We start from the raw sequence: 27,610 nt of genomic DNA, 5'->3' as shown, positions 1-27,610 counted from the left end.
AGCCTTCACTCGATTTACTGGGACACGGGAAAGAAAAAATCTTCTTGCAGGAGGCCTTATCTTGAAGCCTATTCTGTACCCTTGTGAAACAATGTTCTGAATCCAAAGATTGTGAATCGAATTGATCCAAATTTCTTTGAAAAATCGTAATCTGCCCCCTACCAGCTGGGCTGGCATGAGGGCCGCACCTTCATGATGACTTGGGAGCTGGCTTTGGCTTTCTAAAAGGTTTGGATTTATTCCAGACTGGAGATGGTTTCCAAACTGATACCGCTCCTGTAGGGGAAGGATCAGGCTTTTGTTCCTTATTGGGACGAAAGGAACGAAAACGATTAGTAGACCTAAATTTACCTTTAGATTTTTTATCCTGTGGTAAAAAAGTTCCTTTCCCCCCAGTAACAGTTGAAATAATAGAATCCAACTGTGAACCAAATAATTGATTACCCTGGAAAGAAAGGGAAAGCAAAGTTGACTTAGAAGACATATCAGCATTCCAAGTTTTAAGCCATAAAGCTCTTCTAGCTAAAATAGCTAGAGACATATACCTGACATCAACCCTAATGATATCAAAGATGGCATCACAAATAAAATTATTAGCATGTTGAAGAAGATTAACAATGCTATGAGAATTATGATCTGTTACTTGTTGCGCTAAAGCTTCCAACCAAAAAGTTGAAGCTGCAGCAACATCCGCTAAAGATATAGCAGGTCTAAGAAGATTACCTGAACATAAGTAAGCTTTTCTTAGAAAGGATTCAATTTTCCTATCTAAAGGATCCTTAAAGGAAGTACTATCTGCCGTAGGAATAGTAGTACGTTTAGCAAGAGTAGAGATAGCCCTATCAACCTTAGGGATTTTGTCCCAAAACTCTAATCTGTCAAATGGCACAGGATATAATTGCTTAAAACGTTTAGAAGGAGTAAATGAATTACCCAAATTATTCCATTCCCTGGAAATTACTTCAGAAATAGCATCAGGGACAGGAAAAACTTCTGGAATAACTACAGGAGATTTAAAAACCTTATTTAAACGTTTAGATTTAGTATCAAGAGGACTAGATTCCTCTATTTCTAATGCAAGACCTTTTACGTTTACTAGAAGGAGGAATAACAGACATAGCCTTCTTAATGGATTTAGAAACAAAATCTCTTATGTTAACAGGAACACTCTGAGTATTAGATGTTGATGGAACAGCAACAGGTAATGTAACATTACTAAAGGAAATATTATCTGCATTAACAAGTTTGTCATGACATTCATTACAAACAACAGCTGGAGGAACAGATACCACAAGTTTACAGCAAATACACTTAACTTTGGTAGATCCAGCATCAGGCAGCGATTTTCCAGAAGTATCTTCTGATTCAGGGTCAATCTGAGACATCTTGCAATATGTAATAGAAAAAACAACATATAAAGCAATATTGATCAAATTCCTTAAATGACAGTTTCAGGAATGGGAAAAAATGCCAGTGAACAAGCTTCTAGCAACCAGAAGCAAATAAACAATGAGACTTAAATAATGTGGAGACAACAATGACGCCCATATTTGTTAGCGCCAAAAAAGACGCCCACATTATTTGGCACCTAAATGCTTTTAGCGCCAAAAATGACGCCACATCCGGTAACGCCGACACTTTTGGAGCAAAAACGTCAAAAAATGACGCAACTTCCGGTGACAAGTATGACGCCGGAAATACAAAGAACATTTTTTGCGACAAAAAAGTCTGCGCCAAGAATGACGCAATAAAATGAAGCATTTTCAGCCCCCGCGAGCCTAACAGCCCACAGGGAAAAAAGTCAAATTTTAAGGTAAGAAAAAAATGATTATTCAAATGCATTATCCCAAATAATGAAACTGACTGTCTGAAATAAGGAATATTGAACATCCTGAATCAAGGCAAATAAATGTTTAAACACAAATATTTAGAACTTTATATAAAAGTGCCCAACCATAGCTTAGAGTGTCACAAAAATAAGACTTACTTACCCCAGGACACTTATCTACATGTAGTAGAAAGCCAAACCAGTACTGAAACGAGAATCAGTAGAGGTAATGGTATATATAAGAGTATATCGTCGATCTGAAAAGGGAGGTAAGAGATGAATCTCTACGACCGATAACAGAGAACCTATGAAATAGACCCCGTAGAAGGAGATCATTGAATTCAAATAGGCAATACTCTCTTCATATCCCTCTGACATTCACTGCACGCTGAGAGGAAAACCGGGCTCCAACCTGCTGCGGAGCGCATATCAACGTAGAATCTAGCACAAACTTACTTCACCACCTCCACGGGAGGTTTGTAAAACTGATTTGTGGGTGTGGTGAGGGGTGTATTTGTAGGGATTTTGAGGTTTGGGAAACTTTGCCCCTCCTGGTAGGAATGTATATCCCATACGTCACTAGCTCATGGACTCTTGCTAATTACATGAAAGAAAGATGTTTAAAATTACATTCTCTTTCTAAATCATGAAAGAAAAAGTGTGGGTGTCATGTCCCTTTAAGGTCTGCCCCAGAGAGATAGATCAGAAAGCTGGTCACTCACGCTGCAGCAGCCTCCCAAGTAGAATGAACCACTTAAATTGTTAAACACAAAATTGTATACCTGTTTCTCTGATATCAAATTGCTTGATCCAACCTTCTTACAGAGGGGCTAGACAGATACACTCCCCCCTTTTTACGACCGTTCATAAAGTTTAGAGTTTTTGGCTGAAATTATACATCTTATAACTTCTGATATGTATATCTATTTCATATACACAGAAAATGAATCCCTTAGTGATGTTGTGAGGAGAATTTTGATACCAAACACCATATATATTGCATTCTTTATGTTTCTGAGGCATTATAACATAAAAACATATAGTTATTTGCAAGGCTGATTATCCTGCCAATGACCCCAGTGTAGTTCCTGGATAGAGGCCTGTGTTCCATCAATCTATGTGCTGAAAGGTTGGGGCAATACAGTTCTCTCTTGTGCATATTACAAACTATTTATTAGGATCTGGCTTATCAAAGGGAAAACACACACAGCACAAAAACAAAGCAACACATTTCTTCTAGAAAAAACAAATGTTTTCAGCACACAGGCTAAAGAAAATTAACCCCTAAACCGCCGGCCCCCCACGTCATGACAAACTAAATTAAACTATTAACCCCTAAACCTAACACCCGCTAACTTTAATTAAAGTTACAAAATAACTACCTTAAAATAAATAAAAACTTACCTGCAAAATACAAATTAACCCTAACAGTACAACCTCCAACCCAACTCCGCAAAATAAAAAAGACTAAACTATAAAAAACCTAAGCTACCCATTGCCCCTAAAGGGGCATTTGTATGGGCATTGCCCTTAAAAGGGCAATTAGCTCTTTTACTGCCCATTAAATACAATAAAAAGCCCTAATTTAAAAAAAAAAAAACACCATTCCTGAAGTCCGGTGGTGAAGGTCTTCTTCCAGGCGGCTCCATCTTCAATCTTCATCTTGGTGTCATGGAGCCCTCTTTCATCTTCATCCAGGGGTCCCGGAGCTGAGGCGATGCAGAGCAGGACTGGCACTGACATCCGACATGGAGGCTCCTCTTAATTTGATCGTCCACCGCACCCTGAAGATTGAATGAAAGGTACCCGTTTTATTGGCTTAAAAATTCAAATCAGCCAATAAGATGAGAGCTGCTCTATTGGCTAATAAGTAGTTTATGGGTGTTAGTGTACTTTGTAACATATTTGTTATGAGTTTTGTGAAACATTTTTGTTTCTCCAAATCCATAACTACTGTTTTTTGATTGCAGAATGGATCATTGCAGTATAGGCCATAACGATCACATTAAATTCGTAAAGCGCAACTTGTAATACCGGTGAGCTGACTATTCCGCACTCAAAGGCCATTTTTTTAGCGGTTAAGCCGTACCACACAACTTGTAATCTCCCCCATAGTTTTCAAATGAATCACTTTAAAATTATAAAACATTTTTATTTACTTCATAAAGAACATTTTGAGAATGAATGAGTTAAAAGCCGGAGATTGCAATGGGCATACTACATATACCAATGTAGTTATATCCTTCATCAAAATTAAAATATATTACTTTTTTGCTAAACTTGTGTTGCTTAGATAAATGCATAAAGTGTTCTAAATGCCATATAGCTACTTTTATTGCTCTATCAAATGGTGTTTTGGTAAATATCATATGTTCTAACTCAGTGTTTCTCAGTGAATGAAGGAAGTATCCCATCAAGCATATTTGTCCTAAGTACCCCCAAATGCACATAAATATTATTAGGTAACAAAAATAAGTAAAATGCTGGAAAATTAAGATTTCTTTTGTGTGTGTGCAGCCATTGACAGGTTGCACATTCTAAGATACTAAACTCAGTGTGCCCCAGGAGGTAGGTAAGGGCACTGGGGTTTGTGTTGACGTGTAGGAGTTTTAGAATTGGAGGGTGGATTTTTATTTCTATCCAAATGCTCTTAACAACATTGAAAAGTTGTAAAAGTAAAAGTTATATGGGTGTTTCATGGGCATAACTGGTACTACAATGAGGAAACCCTACAATTATCCTCTTATTCTCAAAACAAGGTACAATATCAATCTTGTATATCTTTACACGTGTGTGTCTTGCCACTCATCAATAAGTTTAACAGGGGAAATTAAAGGGACAGTCTACTCTAGAATTTTTATTGTTAAAGAAGATAGATAATCCCTTTATTTCCAATTCCCCCATGTTTGCATAACCAACAAGATTATATTAATATACTTTTTACATCTGTGACTACCTTGTATCTAAGTATCTGCAGACTGTCCCCTTATTTCAGTTCTTTTGACAGACTTGCATTTGAGCCAATCAGTGCTGACTCATACATATCTCCAGTGGAGTGAGCACAATGTTATTAGCATTAGTATGAGTGTAGCTATACTTTTAAATTTAATTTTGATGTGTTTTGTGCAAGTTTTTCATCAAGCTTAACATTTAACCAGAGCTCTGAAGTCACTCTATCCCCACATGCTCTAAATTCAATTGTCCTTGAGCGCACTCGTTTACTTTCAACCTGAAATTCAGGCGCTACTTTGATGCACGTAAAGAGCTGCAACATACCCCTTTTCGATCGTGACACTCGTAATCTAGCCCTTAATTGTTAAATGTATTTCCTTTACCTCAATTTTGTTATATATTATTAAAATTATCTACATGTTTAATTAAAAAACTATTTGTATTAAATGATTTATATATCAGAGAACAAAATACACCCTAAAGCAATTTACAACTGTGAGTCTGTCAAATCAATTATTGCAGAGAGGTTACAGACAAATTACAATGCTGTCTTCATGAGATAGTGATGAGACTGCATTTATTTAACAGTTCCAGGTGTTCCAGAATTTGCAAAACAGATATGGATTAAATATATGATGTATTATGGGTAAACAGAGAGCTGACACACTTTCTCTCACCCACATGATATTAAGGATCAGTAAATTGATTGTGAACACAAGTAGTAAAATATCTTCAGCTATTAACTTAATAGATTAATGCTTTACTCTTGCGCGTATCAACTACACTAATGGAAAACTTTCAGGAAGACAAATATGAGCTTTTTAAAGGAACATGGAAGTCAAAATGTAACTTTTATGATTCAGAGGAGTGTAAATTAATAAAATGTACGATTTACTTGTATTATAAAATTAACCTCTTTGTCTTTTTTTTGTGTCAATTTTAGCTCCTTTCCTACTTATGTGATCTAGGGAACAAGGCAGCATGTGCTTGAGCAATATATGTATAGCAAACATTGTTGCAATCACTTCTTCCATATACTGCCCAGGACATCTGCATGCTCTGAGCCTACCTCAGTATATTATTTTACCTCACAACCTTCCTGTATCCTATCATTGACTGGGAGGTTTGAAGCCATAATGTGTCACAGTTTTAAGGGAGTGCCACACCCTTGACCCACCCAGATGTCCACAGCTTGCCCAAACACTCCCATGATGCAAAACCCAAACCTCCTGATGCAGCCTTAAAACTTCCCCACACACAACCTGCCCCTCCCAACTTGATCCCACCCACACAATACTGGTGAGCTACGGCCCACAAGCAATTTAACCTCCCTATACTGGAGGGAGGAATGTATTTTCACAGATAGAAAGTTTCAACAAAAAATTAATATAAAGGGTAAATTTGATAATTGAAGTTTTTTTTTTTTAATTGTATGATCTGCCTGAATCATGAACGTATAATTTTGACTTCCATGTTTTATTGCATAGAACATAATCTTCCCAAAGAATCAGTTACATTTTTAATATACAAGAATAACAGCAATTAGACCCAAAATAAGCTGCCCAGTAATAGATTTCTTGCCTCCAACTTGAACAATAGCAGAATTACATTCAAGTTTTAAATTTAACAAGAAGAAGAAACAGCAAAAGGAATATTTTTTGTCAGTATAATTTGTACAATAGCAAAATTACATTCCAGTTGTGAATTTAACAACCAGAAGTAACAGCAAATTGATGTTTTTGTCTCTACCATTTTTTTAAATTTAACACTGGAATTTGATATAGCCCAATCAGAGCAATCTGTTGTTTTTAACCCCTTCATCGACATACCTTGTTTGCCACCTGATGCCATTGGGTTTTCAGGGCTCAAACAGTGCAAGTATTGCTAACAGCAGTAAGACTGTGCTATTTCTGCATGAATCCATGCCTATTACATCCTTAGATACTCAACAGACAGTTGACATACAGGGTACGTAGTTACAGGGTTTGCTCCAGAATTAATGAAATGGGGGGGCATTTTTTTTTCACGAGGGGGCACGCATTTAAAAATCATGTATGAGAGTCAAAATAAGAGCAGGCCTACTGTGGCAGTCCAGGGGTTACATTTATCAGATCTCTGGCTGTGCAGGAGTTAGATTTTCTTTATATTTCTGGAAGTGCAGCGGTTACATGTGTCATATCTCAAGGGAGTATAGGGGTTACATTTATAAGATGTATGGCAGTGCCGTAGCAGTTACAATTACCAGATTTATGGCAGTGCAGGGGTTACATTTGTCATATCTCAGGAATGTCTCCCACATATGACACAGCCAGTGGACACTGTTTGCATGTGTAGCTCTACCAATGACCCTACTAATGATCAAATAAGCTTTTATGTGACAATAAGTTTGAGTGCCAAGCAGTACATTACTTGTACAGATATTATTAATGATATTTACCAGCACACACACAGTATATACAGTATGTATATACATATATATATATATATACACACACACACACACACAAACAATATATATATATACACACAGTGGCCCCAATTTATCAAGGTCTGTCGGACCTGATCCGACAGTGCGGATCAGGTCCGACAGACCTCGCTGAATACGGCGAGCAATACGCTTGCCGTATTCAGCATTGCACCAGCAGCTCACAAGAGCTGCTGGTGCAACGTCGCCCCCTGCAGACTCGCGGCCAATGGGCCGCCAGCAGGGGGTGTCAATCAATCCAATCATACTCGATTGGGTTGATTTCCGGCGATGTCTGTCCGCCTGCTCAGAGCAGGCGAACAGGTTATGGAGCAGCGGTCTTTGTGACCGCTGCTTCATAACTGCTGTTTCTGGCTCCATTCGGAGCTTGATAAATATGCCCCAGTGTGTGTATTGTGTGTATGTATGTGTGTATATGTATGTATGTGTATATATATATATATATATATATATATATATATATATAATAAAACAGCCTTGGGGACAAATAGGAGATGTTTTGAAACATGTAAATAATAAACATAAGGCTATTTCACTCATTGTCCCACAGCTACATTTGAAGTGTGTGTATGTGTGCACCTATAATCTGACACATATTTTACACTGATCACTGCAGATAAAGCAGGCACAATGCCCACTTGTTTTGTGTGACCTGCAGTGGGGAAACCAAGGAATTCCAAATTTGCTTCTTTATCTGTGGCTGCCAGGATATAAAGCACAATAGGGAAGGGATACTACTCTCACACACACATTGGTTATACGGCTGTGTTTTCACAAAATTACTTCTGCCTTCCCTCTCACTGACTGTTAGCTTCTCCCAGCACTTCCTGCAGAGGTCTGATGATGTCATCATTTCCCTTCAGCTCCGTAGTAAGTGGGCTAGCAGTAGGAGGGGCAGTGCAAGTCCTAGGTTAACTGTGAGAGCACCAGCAGGGAAATGCAACTTTATTTGTTATCTGGTTGTAAATAGAGGAGAGTAAAGAGATTAGCTGGGCCCTCCTAAGGGGCGGATCTCCAGGGTTCAGTGGCCGCAAATGGTTTATGCGACATTTGGGACCCTGGACGTTCCGTCACTTTTAAAATGTAAAAAAAAAAAAAATGTTTTTGTAAAATCACTTTTTTTTTTTTTGCCCTGGGGGGCACAGCATTCCATTTGAGTGGGCATTGCCCCCCCAATGCCCCCCCCCCCACTTGGAGCCGACCCTGCATAGTTAAGGGGTTAAATGGACATAAAACAGTATGAACTAACATATGTTTTTAAATATGTAATGCAGCCAAATCTTAGCTGCAAAACAGTTTCTATTTTAACCCCTATTAACCACTTTAATTCTGGCATAGTTTTGATTGCAGCAAGTCCCCCCTGGGCATTTCCATATATAGAAAGGTTCTCTCCAGGCCATAGCTGCTGCCGAATGCACTCGTGCACGGAAGGGGGCAAAGTCACATGACACCTGACTAGAGTAGTGCACAGTATAATGCTGAAGCTTTCACAAAGCATGTGACATTATCCCCATGGGAAGGAGCAAGCCTCCTGGCAACAAACAATAACAGTACCTACTGTGCCTCCTCAACACCCCTTGCTTGCATAAGTAATTATCCTCACATGCAAGCTACACTTTGCAACACTAAAGTGTAAGTAATTTTGCAGATTTTTGGAAATTTTATTAAAATACTTATAAACTTTTTTTACACTTATTTTTCACATACTGTTTTACCTCAGTTGACCCTTTTATAATATGCACATAACTCAAAATGTTTTATGGAACTTTAAATATGGAATTTATCTGCATTACAAGTCTTCTCCCATCTACTTAGAAATGTGGATGCAAATAGGATAAAATTAGGAATTAATTTTAAAATCAATATAATTAAATGAATTAAATAAATATTATGTTATATTGTATTATAGGTAGAAAAGAGATATATTGGAGCATCAAATTAGAGTCACATATGCTCCCTAAGGGAATCTCCTAATCGGATACCAAAAAATCCTCCAGATAGTATAAGTGAAGAAAGCGCCAACAAGGCTTAAATGTGTGAAAGATATATGAGATGGTGTTATCGCATACAAATACAGTTTATTCAAACAAACGTTAATGAGAGTATTCAGATATATATGTGCATATAATCATAAAAATAGCCATATTACATAGTCCCAATAATAAGTCCAAAAAGGAAAGGAAAAAAAGTGATCCAATGTATCCTAATGGAGAACTTTCAGAAAGACAAATATGAGCTTTTTAAAGGAACATGGAAGTCAATATATGTATAACAAACATTGTTGCAAACATTTCTTCCATATACTGCTCAAGACATCTGCATGCTCCTGAGCCTACCTCAGTATGTTCTTTTACCTCACAACCTTCCTGTATCCTATCACTGACTGGGAGGTCTGCAGTCTTTATGTGTCACAGTTTTAAGGGCGTTTCTGAGCCATACCCTTGACCCACCCAGATGTCTACAGCTTGCCCAAACACTCCCATGATGCAAAACACTCCTGATGCAGCCTTAAAACTTCCCCACACACAACCTGCCCCTCCCAACTTGACCCCGCCCACACAATACTGGTGAGGTACAGCCCACAAGCAATTTAACCTCCCTATACTGGAGGGAGGAATGTATTTTCACAGATAAAAGCTGTTTCAACAAAAGATTCCAAAAAGGGATACATTTGATAACTGAAGTATTTTTTTTAATTATATGATCTGCCTGAATCATGAACGTATAATTTTGTCCCAGCTGTAAGGCATGTAAGAGAGGCCTGAAGATCAAACATTTCCTTTCCCACTATTCCAGTAAGAAACATGTGATCAAGGATTTGATTAGATGCAGCAATAAGGGAGTAGTATACATAGTGCAGTGCAGCTGTGGTCTCCAGTATGTTGGACAGACCTCGAGGTGCCTGAAAGATAGGATTCTGGAACACCTATTACAAATTGAACATGGCAACACAGAGACTGCCCTATACAGACATTTTGCACTTCAACATAAAGGAAATAAGAAAGACCTTAGCTTCTACGGGATCCAATTAATAAAACCTAATTGGAGGGGAGGAGACTACGAGAAAAAGCTCCTGATATCGGAATCAAGATGGATCTTTGAACTAGATTGTCTTTTTCCCAAGGGTCTAAATAATAAGGAAGACCTCTCCCATCTACTGAATTTGAAATAACCAGAATTCTGAGATAATTAAACATCACAGGAACCTACTCAGAACCTCTGTGTCAGGAGACAGAAGCATAATAAATGTATCCTAAAACCGAGATAATACAAGTGTAGCCAGGATATCCAGGCTTTAAATCCATACCTGGGATCAAGGAGTCCAAACATATCTGATTTTGACTTAACAGTCTAACACATTAGCACTACAAATTTAGAACTTATGAACCCTCATAAAAATAAATGTTTACATGATTTTATTACCCCCACTATTAAGAGTACAATCCTGTCGACTGACACTAGTAATGTGTAGGTCAGAACCAAGACCTATTAATATCAGCACGATGAGTTATAAAGTCCTCCTATACCTAGGTCCAGTCTTAAGAACCCATATAAGATATACAGGGAGACCTGTACCTTATCAAATTCCCTTACACACGAGGATGTTAGGCAAGAATATATTTAGGACCCCACCAAGGTTCTCTAATTAAAAAACTATTCCAGCCCAGGATAAATTGTAGAATTCCACGACAAGTGGACACTACCACAAGTGCCATAAGGTGGAAAGGATTTTAGGTCATAGATCTTTAGCACATACCACATAAAGATGTAGGCGTATTATAGAAATTTTTGCCCTATATTTCATTACCATCGATTATATATATACAGAAGCATGTAGATCGTGACAATCAAGCCACACAGACTGTTTATAGGGATTAGGTAGGTCAACCATTATATAGTATAAACCAAACCCCAACAATATAGACATCTGAATTTTAACACAGCAATAATATAACTTTTTCCTGTTCTTTACACTCTATATATATATGCATTCCTTCTTCATGTATACTTTGTTACATGACATATAGTGTTTGGATAACACAGACGAAGAAGACACAAGCATGCCCTTTAATTCAAAACATTTAGGTATGTGATGAGATCCTTCTGTTTTAATCTCTGGGAATACAAATTTACACACTCTATAATATACTCTCATAACCACACATATGGCGATTTTTTAGATAAGTAATCCCATGGTCGATCCACTGATTTGTATGACCCTGTTTTCTTTTCTCCATACATACACAAGAATTCAGCTAAAGCACCACCGGGATAAGACACTTATCTATTGCCGGCGCAAAAAAACCACACTTCCGGTTTCACGCAAACACACTTCCGGTTTGGCGCACCAATCTCAAACCGGAAGTAGAGGCTATAGCAACATCCGGTTTAGCGTAAGACACTAAAAACATCCGGTGGTACTAAATGTGGCTATTTAGGATAGGAACCTAGTGGGTAAACAACTAGAGAGAATAACCAACGTCAGTAAAACAAGGCATCTTTTATGGCAATTCGGTTTAATTAACTTTATACAAATTCTATGAATATTTCTTTTTTCCCTCATGACCGGAGTGACTATATCCGGTACATGATTGATACTTCCGGTAAAGCACTTCCGGTATCAAGAGTTTTTTGGCGCCAATAGGAATACAATCTGATTGGTGGTATATAGATATAAAAGCTCCTGCTCACCTAACTATATATTAGTCTTGAAAAAGGCCCCAGCTGTGGGCCGAAACGCGTTGGCAATTATATGGTGAGCTATATTTCTTGATTTACCAGTATAAAAACAGTACTATACTATGTTACTATTTTCTGTTTTCAGGTTTTGAGGATTTCCCAGTTTTCTACTTTCATTTTATTTTTTGCCTTCATTTTAATTTTTCACTTGGCATTCAAAGATTTTAACTGTTTATTTGGATACACACCTTTATTTGGATTACCATAAAGTCACTATCATCTGATTTTTATGAACATTAATTTGGACTTACTTTAAACTTCTTTTTTTTGGACACCTTCAGGACAATATTTTTGTGATAACTTATTTGCTCCCTCTTTTTTGGACATTTTTCACGGACTTTCACACATTTTAATATTTTCTTTTTTTTCTCACACACCACTCACTGTGTGATTTGATCAGTATTTATACTTTTATATATATTTTTTGTTATATATTTTTGGCCATTTTTTGGATTAGCACTAGTTTGTGTACACACTAGTTAACTTTTTGATCACCTTTTAATCCACCTTTTGGAATATATTTTTTCATTTGTAGTATTTAACTGCAAAATTGCTCTTTGCTATATTTGTACCATTTATTGTATAGCTTATTGATCATCTATCCAGGCTACACCCTTACCAGTGTGTATATATCTAGACCTTTAAGTAGAGGATAGTGACGTTTATCGACTCCTATCATTTTTAACTATACTGTTTTTTAGTACTACGTGTTAGTTTTTCAGTAACCACTTATTGGGTCACTTCTTTGGGAGGATTATACCCAATCTGGCATTTTATAAATTATTTTTAGTGTTCAATTGTACATATATATACATATTATATATATTTATTGGATTGATTTTATACTTATGTGATTTTATACTTATGTGCTTTTATGTACCATGGATCCATGTTTAGTGATATAATTCATGTTTATTTAATCTGTAATAAATTGTGTCATATTACCTTTTACCAATTATTGCCGATAAATCCATTGTAACTTTGAGGCCATCTGTAAGATTTACAGTGTCCAAATAGGGTCTTATACCGACATAGATCATCACTGTATTACCTCCACACTCCCGAGACCTTGCCTCTTCTGGCGCTCCTCTCTAAACCCCAAACTTTGCAGTATCTCTATTTGTGGGTAGTTAGGGACCCACCTTAGATAGGAGCTATAGGTCACTTTTTATAGCGCTGTGAGTTTTAACTTTTCTTCGAACGTATAATTTTGACTTCCATGTTTTATTACATAGAACATCATCTTCCCACAGAGTCAGTTATATTTTTAATATACAAAAATAACAGCAATTAGACCAATTTTCAAAAGATAAGCTGCCCAGTAATAGAATTCTTGCCTCCAACTTGAACAATAACAAAATTACATTGAAGTTGTAAATTTAACAACAAGAAGTAACAGCAAGGAATAGTTTATCAGTATAATTTGAACAGTAGCACAATTGCATTACAGTTGGGAATTTAACAACCAGAAGTAACAGCAAATGGATGTTTTTGTCTCTACCATTTGTTAAATTTAACAGTGGAATTTGATATAGCCCAATCAGACCAATCTGTTAATTTTAAGCCCTTAATGACAGACATATCTGCCTGTCACCATTGGGTTTTCAGGGCTCTAACAGCGGAGGTATTGCTAACAGAAGCGACTCTGTGCTATTTCTGCATGCATCCCTGCCTATTACATACCTAGATCCTCAACAGACAGCTGACATACATGGTATATAGTTATAGGGGTTAAATATGGAATTTATGTTCATTACTTGTCTTCTCCCATCTACTTAGAAATGTGGAAGCAAATAGAATAAGTCTAACCCCCCAAATAGGTACTCGCCGTTCCTGAAGTCCAGCGGAGAAGGTCTTCTTCCAGGCGGTGACATCTTCTTGCAGCGCTGGGACCTTCTATCTTTATCCAAGGCAAAGACGGGGCAGAGCAGAGGTGACCCCGGAGCAAGAACGCTGGCCGCGGAGCCATCCAGCATGGAGGATCCTCTTTGTATGATCGTCGCCGCACACTGAGGGGTACCTTGCATTCCTATTGGCTGAAATTTTGAAATCAGCCAACAGGACGAGAGCTACTGAAATCCTATTGGCTGATTTGAACAGCCAATAGGATTTCAGTAGCTCTTATCCTATTGGCTGATTTGAAAATTTCAGCCAATAGAAATGCAAGGTACCCCAAATATAAAATGGGTACCATGCATTCAATCTTCAGGGTGCTGTGATGATCTCATGAAGAGGATCCTCCATGCTGGATGGCTCTGCTGTCACCTGTCCTGTTCAGCGCTCCATGTCGCTTTGGTCCTGGATGAAGATAGAAGAGGTCCCCGTGTCGGAAAAAGATGTCGCCGCCTGGAAGAAGACCTTCTCCGCCGGACTTCAGGAACGGTGAGTACCTATTTGGGGGTTAGATTAAAAAAAAAAATATATATATATATTTTTTGGGCTGCAAAAGAGCTGATTGCCCTTTTAAGGGCAATGCCAATACAAATGCCCCTTTAGGGGCAATGGGTACTTTAGTTTTTTTTTAGTGTTAGTTTTTTTAATTTTGGGGGGTTTGGTGGGTGGGGGGGGTTCACTGTTAGGGGGACTTAGTATTTTTTTAATGTAATAATAGAGCTGTTTAACTTAAGGCAATGCCCTTCAAAAGCTTTTAAGGGCTATTGGTAGTTTAGTTTAGATTAGGGGGTGTTTTTATTTGGGGGGGGGGCTTTTTTATTTCCATAGGGGTATTAGATTAGGTTTAATTTTTTTTATTTTTGATGATTTGGTTTATTTTTTTTCTGTAATTTTAAACTTTTTTTACTTTTTGTAATTTTAGATTTATTTAATTTAATCTTATATTTTTTTTAAGTAATGTTAGGTTTTTTATTTTAATTGTAACTTAGTTTTTTTTATTTTATGTAATTAGGTTAATTTAGGGGGTGTCAGGTTAGGGGGCTTAGTAATTAAATTTGTTATTAGCGTGGGGGGGGCTGGCGGTTTAGGAGTCAATTAGCTTTAATGCGATGTGGGGGTTGGCAGTTTAGAGGTTAATAGCTTCATTAGGTTTAATGCATTGTGGGGGAATGGCTATTTAGGGGTTAATAGGTTAATTAGATACTTTGCGATGTGGTGGATGGCAGATTAGGGGTTAATACATTTATTTGTTAGATTGCGATGTGGGTAAATGGCGGATTAGGGGTTAATAGTTTTATTAGGTATATTTCATGGTGGGGGTTGTCGGATTAGGGGTTAATACTTTTATTATTATTTGCGATGTGGGGTGATGGCAGATATAGCGGTTTTGACATGTTGGGTTTATTTTTGGGAGGCGGGTTAGACTGTTACAGGAGATTTAACTTTTTTTTTTTCTTATGCGCTAGCAGTTTCTAAACTGACGTAAGTCACTGGCGACTCCAGAAATGCATGTTTACTCACATTTATGGACATCGCCAGTTTATCCAACTTACGGCAGTATATAAACTGCCGGCACGGTTTATGTGATTCCCCGATGTGCAAGGTGAAATTACATACAGGCAACGCAGGTTTCAGCAGTTACGCTGAAGCTTGCGCCGCATATGTTATCTCGCCCTAGGTGACTATTCTGCTGTTCAGTGGGCTAGATTACAAGTGTGGTGCAAACAGTTTTGCGCTAGCTCAATCGCAATTTCACAAGTTAATTTCCTTCTGCTAATATTATAAGTTGGGAGAAATCGCGATTGAGGAAGCACAATCCCCTTTTCAGCTTTAGTCCTAACCACGATCTAAAAACTGTGGTAAACTGGGTTCCGAAAATAAAAAGTTGAACAAAACACAACAAAAATACATTACAAAGCATACTTACACCCATAAACTACACTATTAACCCCTAAAACGCCATTCATCATAACAAACACTAAATAATACTATTACCCCTAAACTGCCATCCCCCCATAATGCATAGTTATAAACTAACATCTAAACCCCCTAACCTAATCCAAATTAAAATACCCATAAATATACTCAAAAAATCCTAACTACCTTAAAATAAAAAAAACTTACCTGTAAAATTAAATAAAAACCTAATCTTACCTTAAAATAAAAAAAAACCTACCATTACAAAAAAAATATAATTACATTTGTAATAAAAAACCCTAACATTTACAAAAAATAATAAACCTGGGGCGGAGTCTGGCCAGGCAGGGAAATGGCCGCACATTGAGAGGGCTCCAATACCCCATGTAGGCAGCATAAGCAAAAACCCAGCATTGTCCCCTTCTTTCCCCACCTAAAACCGAAGGAGAAAGCAGGAACAGCCCAGCGCACAACAATAATTCACAGAGGAGCTGAGACAAGCCAAAAACTGACGCCATAAATTGCAAACTGAAAGCTGCGGCAAGGCCGCACAACAAGCAAGTGAACCGCTCCCAGCACGGAGACAGGCAACAACCGCTGCGGACACTTTTCAACTCACCTCCGGACATCTGACCGGTAAGACTAATGAAGCGGACAGTGACGGTTGGGGGTTAATAGCGGTGCAGCCATAGTCGGGATACAAAGTGCCGCGGGAACATCACGCTCAACCACAGATGCACTTTCCACCAAGAACTGACTTTACAAAAATGACAAACAGAGCGGGGATATAACCCGACCACTAACGCCATCCACATAAACTTTAGGATAGCCTGAAACACACGCTTTTCTACCGGTGGGGACGGTAGTAAATCTAACCACTTTGCGAAGGCCTAACTGCGCAGTAAACAAACACATACCTAGCCTAGTGTTTGCAGAAGACAAAACATAGGCCTCAAAATAAAAGCAGGAATAAAAAGTCCCGGAGGGTCTTACAATATTGATCTCCTCCAATAAATGAGACAATTTTGGGACAAGTGACAAAATTAAAAGGGCTTACACTCTACATACAGGCCTGGGGAGCAGGGCCCACTTCAAGAGAATTAAACATAGGAATAAATAGCCTCATACCTCCCCCCTTTCATACTCTTCTCCAAAGGGTACACACTATAGGTAATGCCTTGCAAGAGGCAAACTAAATCAGGAAAAACTGACTCCTCTAATCCAATAAGTCAGTTCGTAAAACCAATTGACATAAAAGCAACAACTCCAGGTGACATTATGGCTGATAACCAAAATATTTCTGCAGCTAAAAGCCTGCAAGCTGAAACGCCACATACTTCATACATAACTAAAAACGACCTGCAGCACTTCTCATCAAAAGAAGACATAAAAGAAGTTTTGCAAGAGATGAGGGAACTGTTTGGTGACCTTAGAAAGGACATGAGTGCTTTGGATACCAGAGTTAAAAAAATGGAGGAACACCATAAGTCTATCAATGATAACTTAAAGCTCAACACAGAAGATATACGAAATCAAGCAGATCAACTTTATTATTTGACAGACAAGGTAGAAGATTTGGACAATCGTTGCAGGCGCAACAACTTAAGATTTAGAGGGATATCTGAAACAGTACATCCACCGGCAATAGAGGGTTATTTACAAGCCCTCTTTAGGGTAATTAAGGAAACCCCAGCAGCGAAAGAAATCCCTATCGAAAGAGCCCACAGGGCACTCAGGCCCAAACCCCCCCCCGAAGGCCCCTCCTAGAGACATAATTGTTTCAGGGATAAAGAGGACATCCTCAAAGGAGCTAGAGCAAAACACCCCATCACTCATGCAGGGGAAGAAATTCAAATCTTCACAGATCTTTCTCCAGTCACCCTACAGAAGAGGAGAGACCTCTCTCACATTACATCCCACCTCAGGAAAAATAAAATCCAATACCGCTGGGGATTCCCAGTATCTCTCATTGTAAACCACAACAACAAAACGGTCATCTACAAGCCAGGCTCAGACCCTCAATCATTTTTCAAGGATCTATCCGTGCCGGAGATCACCATGCAAACCAGACAACAGCTATCAAGAATGGATATGAGCAAACCGACAGACCTCATGGAACATTCCACTTAAGATATCCAGATAAGTACTTTGAATGCCTTAAGGGAGGGGGGAATGTTTTCAATGTTTTCAATGTTTTCAATGTTCTATATGTTAGCATCAAAATGAGAAAGCTAAGTGGAATGGCATAGACAGAAACGTAAGACTTTCCCCGGAATGGGAAACTAAAGTATCTTAAGAGACTCAAATCACAGGACTTTTATGCTGCTCTCCACTAGTGGAGACCAATGTGATATTATAATAAGGACATACGGTTCAATGCTCTATATCGAAATCTTTATATATAATGTGTATACAAGCCTAACAGTAAATATATACCTTATTGTTATGTTAGAATATATATTTTGCCTTTGCTCCTCTCCTACCCTCTTCCCTTCCTCCCTTTCCACATTCCACATCTTAATATCTTTTCAGTCCTGTTTTCAATGCCCCCCCTCCCACCCCCCAATACTCCCACAAAGAGCCTGTCTGGGCATTCCTGTTCATAGGGAGGGAGGAGACAATAGAAGCTGCACCCCGCAAAAAGCGATAGAATTACCCTGATTGCAGACTTTCATTCAACTAATTTATACTACTTGTGAGGTTTAGTTAGAGATCCAAAGTAAAGGACAGAAATATAGTCAAAGTTAACGTAATGCACTGTACTTCACTTGATCTTCCCCGTTCTGCTCCTCACCTTCCTCTCTCCCCCCTCAGACTTAACCCTCATGCTTCCATCCATTAATATTTCCAGAGCCTTCTTCCCAGTCCTACCCACTTTCCATACCCATATGAGCTTTTCCCTTTTTTTCTTCCCCCTATCGATTCCCCTACCTCTTCCTGTACCAATCTCCCCCTGATTTCCCTGTTATGCTGGGTTTATAAGTTATAATTCTCTATTTTATTATGTTACTCTCTTGTGTTAGCCTAACATGGGTGTACTCACCCCAATTGTTGATTTTACAGTATTTGTTGTTCTGACCGCAGTGGTTTTGCGAACTGTTATTCTTGTTCCCACGACTACTGTGGCCGAGATAGTTACTATACTTTGAAAGTAAAAACTGTAACGCACATATCCATAGCGATTTTCACCAGAGGACTTTCTTGAGGTCTTCTGAAACACCTTTCCTACTCTTTCTACCTACCTACTCTTTCTTTTACTTCTTTCTATCCACTTCTTCTTTTATCCTCCCCCCCCTTTTTTTTTTTTTTTTCTCTCGCCCTCCATCAGAATGCACACCAAGACCAGTAGATTCCAGGATCACACGTTACGACTGACTACAATAAACACAAAAGGGTTAAACAACCCAGGTAAACGCTCTATAGCTTTCAAAGACCTGAACAAACTTAACAGTCACATACTTATGCTTCAAGAGACTCATTTTCAGAGAGGGAAAGAGCCTAAGTGGCATAACACACAATATCCCAACGCCTTCTTTGCCTCAGGGCCTAACAAAAAGGCGGGAGTAGGTATCGCATTCCATAAGGCCCTACCTATAAACATCCTTCAAACTGAAAAAGACCCAGAAGGCAGATTTATCTTACTAAGGGGCTCACTGTATGGACACCAAATCACTCTCATCAATATTTACGCCCCTAACCAGTCACATATTGTTTTTTTTAGAAAGATAGAAAACCTAATTTTAGATAACTCTCAGGGGGTGGTGTTTCTGGCGGGAGATTTCAACCTGTCCCTAGAACCCCACATAGACTCTTCAAAAGGTACTTCAAGCATAGCAAACAAGAAATTGAAAATAGTCAAAAACATACTCCAAAATCTCACATTACACGACACTTGGAGGACTCTGCATCCATCAGACAGGGATTATACCTTTTACTCCAATCCCCACAACTGCTACACCAGGATCGACCATATTTACACTGACCAGCAGGGCTTATCTATAACAAACGAGTGCTCTATTGGCACTATCACTTGGTCTGACCATGCCCCCGTAACTTGTAACATACTATGGCCCGACATTCCGCTAACACACAGAATTTGGAGAATGGAGGACACACTGCTCAGTGACCCAGTATTCCTGGAATCGGTCCAAAAGAGTATAACAGAATATTTCTCACTAAACTCACAAACATCCTCATCCAGACAACTAGAATGGGAGGCCCATAAAACAGTAGTAAGAGGTATATTTATAAAACGTAAATCCTTCCTGAACAAAGTCTCTAGGGAGACTCACGCAAATCTCTTACAAAAAATTAAATCATTAGAAACAGCTCACAAACAAAACCCGTCAGACAAACAAATACTCTCAGACCTCACTGACAATAGACTATTACTTAAGCAGCATCTGATAAAAATCCACCAGCAGAAGGCACTGTTTCTTAGACAGTATTACTATGAAGGGGGGAACAAACCTGGCAAAATTCTGGCCAGGAGTTTAAAGCGCAAACAACTGAGTAACTATGTACACTCCCTTAACTCACCAGAAGGTCTAACAGTGAAGGATAGCCCCATGATTGCTGCCACATTCCGTAATTACTACAATAGACGATATAACCTAAGGGGAAACACTACACAGAACGACTCCACCATAGAAACCAAATTAGATCAATACTTCCAAGACCTTCACCTCTCTAACATAGATACGCAATCAGCGGACTCTCTCTCTGGCCCAATTACAATAGAAGAACTCCAACAAGCGATTAAGGATATCCCGCCCGGTAAAAGCCCAGGCCCCGACGGGCTTCCATCCACCTATTTCAAGAAATGTGGAGAGGTACTCTCATCCCACATGTTACATTTGTTCAATGCCCTTAGAGAGGACCCTAATATAACCAGAACCCTACTGGAGGCCCATATCACAGTCCTGCCCAAACCCGGCAGACCAGCCACCAGCCCGAGTAACTTTAGGCCAATATCCTTGATAAACACGGATATGAAAATCCTGGCAAAAATTCTAGCGAATAGATTAAATAAATATCTTCCAGATCTCATACACAAAGATCAAGTAGGGTTCATCCCAGGGAGGGAAGCGAGAGACAATGTCACAAAAGTAATACAATTAATAAATCACGCCAAAAACACTGGAATTCCTATGGCCCTATTAGCAACAGACGCTGAAAAGGCCTTCGACAGGGTAGGCTGGCCCTTCCTGCGGAGAGCCATGAAAGAGATGAATATCCCACAACCCTTTTTAAATATGTCAATGGCACTCTATTCTGCCCCCAATGCTAGGGTCCGAGTGAATGGAACCCTCTCTGATACCTTCTGTATATCTAATGGGACAAGACAGGGTTGTCCCCTGTCACCCTTACTTTTCGCTATTTCTATCGAGGTCCTAGCGCATAAAATTAGGTTAAATAAAAAGATTACCCAAATTAAGGTTGGAGATATGGAGTGCAAACAAGCACTGTACGCTGACGACATCCTGTTCACCCTTTCTAAAGCAGAAACCTCTATCCCAGAATTACTACATGAACTGAATTCATATAGTGAGGTATCCAATTTTCTCCTTAATATAAACAAGTCAGAACTCATGAATATTACCACCAATCCACAGCACATACGCCTCCTGAACTCGAAACACCATATACCAATAGCACATCATAAGATTAAATATTTAGGAATACAATTAACACCAAATCTACAAGATTTATTTAAGCATAACTACATTCCCTTAAAAAATGACATCATTAGAGATTTGTCTAGCTGGAAGAACAAACCCATCTCATGGCTGGGGAGGATAGGAGTCTTCAAAATGAATATCCTCCCCAGTATTCTTTACATACTCCAAGCTTTACCAATACCATTACCGGCAGGATATCTTAAACAACTTCAATCCACAATAGAAAGTTATATATGGGCTAATACTAGACCTAGGATCCCCAAGAAGACACTGTACATGTCTAAGGATAGGGGGGGTTTGGGTTTACCGAATCTTTCCGTCTACAGGTCAGCAATTTTCTTACAAAGGATAGTCGAGTGGTCCCACAATGACACAAACAAGGCCTGGTTACATTTAGACAGACAAATATTTTCCCTAAATAATGTAGGTACGCTAGCGTGGACCCACACCGCGCATAGACCAAAAAATCTACACAAATATCTAATAACTGCAGAAACGCTATCAGAATGGGATAAAATCCTGGCAACTAGCACTCACATCTCATCAAGATATTCTCCTCTCACTCCGATAATTGAGAACATAGACCTTACATATAGTAAACTAAGCAGCAGACTAAAGCAACCTTACAACCTAAGAGTAGGCTCCATGCAATTCATTAGGGAGAACAATGTCATTAAAACACAGAATCAACTAGCCGAAACACATAGTGAATTGTTTTCCTCATGGCTCCATTTTAATCAACTGATCCACTTCATTTCTCATCACAAATTTAGGAATGATTTGGGTCGCGGACTTACCCCCTTTGAGGGGCTGTGTGTCCTCCCTGACACTCCAAGGCACCTAATCTCTCTCCTATATAGCATAATCTCCTCTGACAACCAAAAAACACTGCCCTCCTATGCATTTGCATGGAACAAGGAGCTTCCTCAGCCTATCGAACAAGATTTATGGTTGAAAGCCTTTGAACTCATGAAACGCTCCTCAGTGTCTGCTAGTATACAGGAAATGCATTACAAGCTTATGAGTAGATGGTACCTTACCCCTGCTAGGCTCCATAAAATGTTCTCTTCCATCAATAGCACCTGCTGGAGGGGATGCGGCGGAGAGGGTTCTCTATCACATATTTGGTGGTCTTGCCCTAAATTAGAGGGATATTGGGCGACTATTTTTTATATAACTTCAAACCTAGTAAACACACATATACCCAACAGCATGGAGAGTATACTATTTTGCTCATTGCCTAAAATTAAAGACCCGACTAGACAGGTTCTACTAATGATTATGTTAACTGGAGCAAAAAAGCTTATCCCTAAAAGATGGAAAACCCAAGAAACACCAACTGTGGAGGATTGGAAGAGTCAAGTTACAGAACTTATAGCACTAGAGAGATACCACTACCTTAAAATAGACAAATTAGATATGTACAAAATGATTGTAGCAACCTGGAAGGGCACTATTTAAAATGGCAGGGACATAGAATGTGAATTTTTTATTTCTTTTTTTTTTTTTTTTTTTTCTCTTCCCTCACCATCCCCCTACCCCTACTCTTCTATTTCCCTCTCTCTCTCAAACTTACTTTTCCTTAATTTTTCCTATATATGGCCGTCAAAACTGTATTGATGGATATGAAGGTTGAACGCGACATGGATTCCAATGTTTGGAATCTGTGGGCAAGGTACATGATTTGATCTATAATCCATTGAAATTGTTAAAGAGAAAAAGAGAAAAAGAAGGAGCTCTGTATAAGACTGTACATGGATGTGCATTTCTATGTTTTATATGTCTTTTTTCTTTTCCATTTTCCTTTGAAGGAATGTGTCTTCATGCATATGTTGTAAATCTAAATTCATTTCAATAAAGCTCTTTTGAAACGAAAAAAAATAAATAAAAAAAATAAAATAATAAACCTTACCATTACAAAAAAAAAAATCTCTACCCTTACAAAAATAACAGGGCATTGCCCTAAAGTGATCAGCTCTTTTGTTGAAAAAAACACTAACATTACAACCCCCCATCCCCCAAACCCCCCAAAATAAAAAATAAACTAACTAAAAAATTCCTAAACTACCGATTGCGCCAAAAAGGACTTTTAGCTCTTGGTGGTATTACAAATGTGTGTTTTGAAAAGCAAAATATGCATTTCTTAAAGGGACGTTGCTTAAGGGCACCCTATCACATTCAATATCAGGATCAAGCTCATCAGCACCATTCAATATCAAGCTCAAGCTCATCAGCACCAACAGAACTGGCCTGCAGAGTTCCACAAGGATCCATCCTGTCTCCCATGCTATTCGCAATTTACTTACTACCACTGAGGGACATCATTAACTGACATGGCCTAAGGTATCATTGTTACGCTGATGACACACAACTCTACTTCTCCTTTGCTCCAGATACTACAGACCCAGCATGCCGCATTAACAGTTGCCTAACAGACCTCATAGAATGGATGAATGCTAGCTGTCTCAAAGTGAACCCGGACAAAACAGAGTTACTCTTGGTGAGGGGACCCCAGGCATCAAAAATATCCCACGATCACCCAACTTGTCTGGAGCTTGGAGGCTCTGAACTCGTTAGTTCAGCAAAGGTATGAAACCTCGGAGTGCTGATTGACGCTGGGCTATCTTTTAAACAGCAGATTTCTTCTGTAATAAAATCTGCCTACTTTCATCTGAAAAACATAGCCAGGATACAACACTTAATTCCACTGGATGATATGCCAACATTAATCCATGCATTTGTATCCTCTAGGATAGATTACTGCAATGCACTTTACTTGGGCCTCCCAAAAAAAGAACTCCATCGCCTTCAGACAGTACAAAATGCAGCAGCCAGACTACTGACCAATCAAACTCGCTCCTGCCACATAACAAACCACTCCCTGCATTGGCTTCCAATTAAACAACAAACATATTTTAAAATTGGCCTGCTGACCTTCAAAGCCTTAAACAGCCAAGGCCCACAATACCTGAAAGAGCTCCTGACACCCTACAACCCATCCCGCTCACTTAGGTCAGCCAACAAATCCCTCCACTCAGTGCCAAGAATAAGGACAAACTCAGGCTCCAGAGCATTCGGCCATGCTGCCCCTTCTTTCTGGAACTCTTTACCGTGTGCAATCAGAGAGGCACCGTCCTTACAGACCCAAAAGCTAAAGACCCACCTCTTCCATCAGGCATTCATCCCGCTTATCTGACCTTTAGAAACTCCTAACTTTTATGTCTTATGTTGGTATATGTTGGTATATTTGTAAAGTGCTTTGATTCTCACAGGGAGAAAAGCGCTATATAAATGGCAAATTATTATTATTATTATAAGTGTCAAAATTATATCGGTTTCAAAAACTCATAGCTTCAGTATTGTGTAGCTAAAGGTTTAAGGATGGACACAATTATTTCTTATATAATAAATGTGAAAAAGGGGAGATAAAGGGCTCCATGTACTAAGCAGTCAGCGAGCTACCCGCAAAAAATCTCGCGTCAAAACTTGCAAACTGATATGTACAAAGTCGTCAACTATGTTCAAACTCGCATATTTAAAATTGCGAGCGTACTTATCCGCCAAACCTCACTACCTCTCCATTTTTCACTGTAATCAGACACATTTGACCAACAACTCGCCATAAACTAATGTACTAAAAAATCTATTTCTTCGCTCGCTACAATTTCTGCTCCCACCTCATTATTTTTGCCTCGCCACCTTTTAGGTGGCGGGCAAGGTACAAAACAATAGGAAAGTCAATTTAGAGAGTTCGTGTCCCCCTTGTATTCCTTCCACGGGTTGGTTTGCACGGCCTTTCTGACCGAGAGATCATACAAAGATTCCGCTTGATCGTGAATCCATATTACACCTGTATCGAGAGATTTGGAGCCGATGACGGCTCGTTCACGAGCTATTCTGGGACTTTTTAAACTATTAGCTGCATTGCATTTTATGGGAACAGTCTCCTTTCAGGCAGTTTCTAGCGTCATTATTGGAATTAGTCAATCTGCTTTTTCACGCCACTTATCAAAAAGCATAGGGGCTATGATGATTATTTTTCCTCGATATGTTTGTTTGCCATCTACCCCTGAAGAATGTCAATCTATAAAGTCAAATTTCTATAGGATGGCTGGGATGCCCAATGTCCTAGGGGCCATAGACTGTACCCATGTTGCTGTAAGACCACTTCAAGCTTGTGAGGAGATCTATAGGAATAGAAAGCATTTCCATTCCTTGAATGTCCAGATGGTCTGTGACCCCAACATGAGGATAATCAGTGTCCGTTCAAACTACCCAGGCTCATGTCATGATTCTTACTTCTTAAGGCAGACTGGCTTATACCGGAAGTTCGAGGACGGAGATATGCCTGAAGGATGGCTTCTAGGTAAGCATAACTGGCGTCTAATTTGTCTATTTTAATTTCCATGTACATAAATTGCGCCAAATTTGTTGACTGTAATTAAAGAGTAAGGTGTTGTATATTTTTAATTTGTATCGTATTAGTTCTCAATCTTTATAATTATTTTTATATTAATATTTATATTTCTTTTATGTCCTATTAGGAGATGGAGGGTACTCATGTACAGAATGGCTGTTGACTCCCTATAACAACCCACAGACCAGAAATCAAGTACGTTTCAATGAAGCACATCGATCTACCAGGGGTATAATTGAGAAGACTTTCGGTCTTTTGAAAATGCGGTTTCGATGTCTTGATCGTTCTGGTGGCGCTATGCAGTATGCACCTGAGAAAGTCGCAAGAATTATATTGGTTTGCTGCATACTGCACAATATAGCAATTAAAAGAGGCTGCCCATTAGATGCTGACGATTTTGTAGAAGAAATATGTATAGAACAACCTAATAAGCGTAGTATGGCAACAAGGGACATGGTTTCAGAACAATATTTTGATGATTAAATTTCCTGTCTTAATTTGATAAATAAAAAAAATATTTGCTTTATCAAAGTAATTCCAAACAATAATTTTTGGATAATACATTGTCTTTGTGACATCACACTACTGTCTATAGCTTCTCTAACTCTTTTACATAATGTGATTTGTGTAATGTAATCCCTCAATAGCTGATGGTAATTCATTGTATTGTCTCATTGAATTGTAGATTTACCAAACGACAGGCTATTCCAAAGTAAAATTTTATGCTTTTAGATAGGAGTTGTTATTAACAAGCTAATTTGCTTGTTTTATTTTAATCTCAATTTTTAACAGCTCCTAGGTTGGGCCATATTTAAATTAAAAAATCCTTCAGGGCTTACTCTTATCACTTATTATCTTTATTAACTTCGCTTTCCCTTCAATAGTTTTTAAAGTTATTGTGGCTCATATAGATTAAACATTGTCATTGTACATATAAATCTATGTAACATTAATCCAATTATAAATTTGTAGGAAGAAAATAGTGACTATATTTGTGCTAAAAATTTAAAATAAATAAAGCCCCCAAAAAATCTCAACAAATAATGCAAACTGACAATCAATATTTAAACAAAATATCAATTTTAATAACTATAAACATAGAATCAATTTAAAAACATTCACTAAATACATTAATCTATATATACATTATAGTTTAAACTTTTTTTTTTTTGGTTACATATCGAGATCAATGCACTAATGATTGACTCAAAGATTAATGACGTCATCGTCAAGCATGTCGCGTCCTAAACCTTATGGTGCTGGCGAATTAGTAATATTAGTTTATGCCATGGATAAATATTCTCCTAAACGTATTGGTGGTGTAAGGGCAGTGAGACAGGAATGCCGTGACAAAATTATATACGAGATGCTGAGAAGAATGCATCGTATTTCAAAAATTAAAAGAACAAGACGACAATGTCTTCAAAAATATAGCGACTTGAAGAGAAGAGAACCTAAGTATTATAAATCTATTAGAAGATTGATAAGGACATGTAAGTTTAATATTGATATATTTAAAAAAAATTTTTTTTAATAGAAACAGATCATGTAATTTGAACTGCGTCATCATTGACGAATTAACAACAATCTTTTTTTTGTTTGAGTGGCACTTTAACAATGTTAGTATATACAATTTTAAAAGTTAGAAAAGTAAGCATGCAGAACTGTGTTAGAAGAGTAAAATATAATTGTAATTA

Source organism: Bombina bombina, chromosome 2, assembly GCF_027579735.1.
Source record: "Bombina bombina isolate aBomBom1 chromosome 2, aBomBom1.pri, whole genome shotgun sequence".
NCBI classification, from domain to species: Eukaryota; Metazoa; Chordata; class Amphibia; order Anura; family Bombinatoridae; genus Bombina; species Bombina bombina.
Note: the sequence above shows the minus strand (reverse complement) of the source record.